The 3814-nt window shown below is 39.6% G+C and overlaps 1 pseudogene; it reads left to right on the top strand.

The window, feature by feature from the left end:
• Positions 1-1844: 1844 nt before the first annotated feature.
• On the top strand, positions 1845-2439 carry LOC141516349 (vesicle-associated membrane protein 4-like; annotated as a pseudogene).
• The last annotated feature ends 1375 nt before the right edge of the window (positions 2440-3814 follow it).

Below are 3814 nucleotides of genomic sequence, written 5' to 3'. Positions count from 1 at the left end.
CCTGCTAAAAAATGCTTTGGTCTCCATTGGTTCAGAGTTAAGGTAAATGGTAATTATTTCTATTTTGACCAGAAACCCTGAGGGTCTCAACTAATTTTTGTTTTGACTTTAAAAAAGAGGGTATTCATTTCTAACAAACCAGCCATAATCAATGAGAAGCCCTGAGGGTCTCATCCTTTCAGTTTAAGCAAAAGTGGTTATTCTGGGCCTCTTTGCCTCATGGCGCTCTTATTTTACCTTATTCACTGAGTGGACTTTGCCTCTTTTAAACTGGGAAAGTTTCTTAGCTTTCAAAACTTTATCCAAGGCCATCTCCAGTTGTCCTGGACTCAAATGGCTTTGTAAAATATTGGATTCAGATCTGAGTTTCAGCAGAGACACATTGATTATCCTTTCCTAAGGAAATAAAGGAATCCTAAACTTCATAGAAACTCCAAATAATGGCCCAATCTCACCTTGGTGACCCTCCAAACAAAATACATCCTCCATGGAGACTCCAATGGCTTCTGGTCCCTCTAGAAACCATAACCCAGCCTCCTATATCCAATAGACTTTAAAAAGACTTGCTGTCTCCACCACCTACTCCTACTAGTGTCTTCTTGCACTCAGTCAATTGCACTTTCCCTCAATAAACAGCTTTGCAGAACTTCTAGCCAAAATGGTAGAGAGAAGGCAGGCACTCTCTTAAGCTCTCCTGGCTTTCCCTCATAACTAACATGATCCAAGCCTCTTAACAGAATTTGGATTCACAAAACCCAGAGAAGAACCAAGGAAAGGATCACACAGAGACATTGATCATGGGGTGCATGGGTGAGCTGGGGACAGAGAGCAGAGAGTCAGCAAAGGGACCATGGGTGAGGTCCAGGAACTAACTTGGGACCAGTGGAGGATATTTTGGCTGTGTGAACATTAGACGAGAGAGCTCCAACACAGCTAGACATTGATCTAGTCACCTTGACTGGTCTGAAAGACCACAGCAGTGAGCCCCTATGTTTTCAGTGAAGTCCTCTTGTTTCCAGTTGAGTCTCTCTTCCTCCCCCATTCCTGTGGGAGAAAGTTAATCTCCTCTGAACAAACACCCCATCCCAGTGCCACAGGCTCAGGTATTGGCAGCCATTCTCTCCCAGTGATGACTGAGGATTAAGAAGATTAACTATACAGCCTGAAGACCCAACTCACAATTTTTGAGAATAACCCAGAAGCTGTTGCCTCCCCCACCCCACCACCCAGGCCTAGGGAGTGGGCCAATAATCAAGATCACAGGCACTCTGGAGAAAATGTCTGGCATTCCCTAATAGCTGGCCCACTTGGAATTTCTAAACCCAGTGAGCAAAACCCCTAGGGATCTCACTACCGAAGGTCTGTGAATCAACCTCTCCCCCAACAAAAGATCCTAGAAAAGGGCCCAAAATGAAGTAAGGCCAGTGGAAATTGGAAGTCCACTGAATGTTACCTCGAAGACAAGGATTCTAACTCAGAGAGGACTAGAGCATCAGAGAATATGAATAAGTCTCAAGCCCAGAATGACTTCTTCAAAGAGATCAGGAAGGAGCTTAAAAATGAAATGGGGAAAATAAACACAAAAGAAAGTTCACACTATGCAAGAGAAAAGTAGCATCTTGCAACAAGAAAACAAATCCTTCAAAAATACAATTGGGCAAATGCAAAAAGAAAAAATATTCTCTCAAAAACACAATTGAGCCCTGGGTGAGTGGCCCAGGTGCCCACCAGCTGACGCTCCCCTCCCCCTCCTCCCCTTCCTCCCCTCCCCGCCATCTCAGCCAGGTGGTATATATCTACCTCTTAAAGTTGGGAAAAGAAAAACAACTTTTTGAGTAATAAAAATGCCGCCTAAATTCAAGCACCACCTAAATGATGATGATGTCGCTGGTTCTGTGAAAAGTGAAAGGAGAAATCTTTTGGAAGAAGATTCAGATGAAGAAGAGGATTTTTTTCCTGGGACCATCTGGACCAAAATTTGGACCCCGGAATGACAAAATTAGACATGTACAGAATCAGGTGGATGAAATAATTGATGTCATGCAAGAGAATATTACAAAAGTGACTGAAAGAGGAGAGAGAATGGATGAGCTACAAGACAAATCAGAAAGCTTATCAGATAACCTAACAGCTTTTAGCAACAGATGGAAACAGCTTCGAAGACAAATGTGATGGTGTGGCTGCAAAATGAAGGCCATTATGGCTCTGGTTGCTGTTCTCCTTTTGCTGGTGATTATCAATAGCTAATCAGTTGCCAGATCATGTCATTTCTACTCCAAAAGCATCTTTGAATCCTTTCTTCACTTGCCTGCATTACTGCAGCAGCATTTTAATTTGATTCCCTACCTCAAGCATTTCCCTACATGAATCCATCTTCCACACCTGCCAAAGGGATTTTACCAAAGCTTAGTTCCTATTGTCCTGAAATATCGGACTTGATTCTGTGACCAGAGATCTCTAATAAAACATTTCTGGGACAATTAAAAAAAAAAGAAGATTGCTGTATAATTTAAAGATAAATGTACATGACTTTGAAAATGTTTTTTCTCAAGAAGAGGCAAGTGTCCTGTTCAAATTGGAGCATTGACAAATTCCCGATTAGCATCCTCTCCTTTACCAAAATATGCTGTCATTAATTTATTTTTAAAAGAAACATTTACTTTGCCTTGTTATAGAAGCCTAATTTGAAACTAGACACTTGCCAATACATTATTTGTATATAGAGTTAAACGTTGATGATGATATTTATAATTTAACATAACTTCCTACTGTAAATTAGAGAGGGAGAAGGATTTATTGCGTCAAGTTCAGGGATAGGATGGCAGGTAAAACATGAAACATTATGTAAAAAGGATTGGTAACCATTCAATTAATGATCACAAAGTGTATAATTTTTCTCATGGAAAAAAATTGGATTTTGGAAATGGTTTCCATTATTTATGGTGAAACTAATGTTTTCAATACTGCTACTTTCAACTGTGACTAAAGACATTCCAGTAAACCTATTTTGCCTGTATGTAGAATCTGTGACAACTTTGTTTTTTTAACTTTGGGGCTATAGTTGATCAATCGTATATCACAGCCTTGGATAATTAAGGCAGGAAATGAGATTGAAGGAAAAGAGAGCATCAGTGGAGTGTTTGGGAATAACCACTTCTGCCTGTGAGCACATTGCAATAAAGTAATAATTGGAGAGAAGCTAAGATAAAATGAATAAAAGAAATTTATAGTTACTCAATTTGTTCTAGCATTTTACCCTATAAGCCTATTTTCAGAACTAATAAGTAGCAAGAATCAGTTGCTTTGACTTTGACCATCTTTCCCTGTTCAACATCTGTCTTCTGGTAGAAGTCCTACTTTGCCATAAGGTGGTCAAAAAGCAAGCTGCAGAACCTAAGAGAAACCCCCAGGAGCCCAAGTAATCCACATATGGGATCATCTGCACCTTTAAAAATCACATGCTGGCTAACATTGAAAGTTTAACATTTTTCTTGAACTATTTTCACTTAATAAATAATTAAAGACAAAAAAAAAACACAATTGGGTAAATGGAAACCTCCTTCAAAAATTAAAACTGACAGGGTGGTTAGGTGGCACAGTGGATAGAGCACTGGCCTTGGAATCAGGAGTACCTGAGTTCAAATCCAGCCTCAGACACTTAATAATTACCTAACTGTGTGGTCTTGGGCAAGCCACTTTAGGTTTGCCCTGCAAAAACCTAAGAAAACAAAAAAATTAGAATTGACCAATTGGAAAAGGAGTTGCAAAAGATAAATAAAGAAAAATCTTCTCTTTGAAAAAAAAAGATTGGAAT

This window comes from Macrotis lagotis, chromosome 3 (genome assembly GCF_037893015.1).
Source record: "Macrotis lagotis isolate mMagLag1 chromosome 3, bilby.v1.9.chrom.fasta, whole genome shotgun sequence".
NCBI classification, from domain to species: Eukaryota; Metazoa; Chordata; class Mammalia; order Peramelemorphia; family Peramelidae; genus Macrotis; species Macrotis lagotis.
This window is presented reverse-complemented; position numbering and strand designations above follow the sequence as displayed.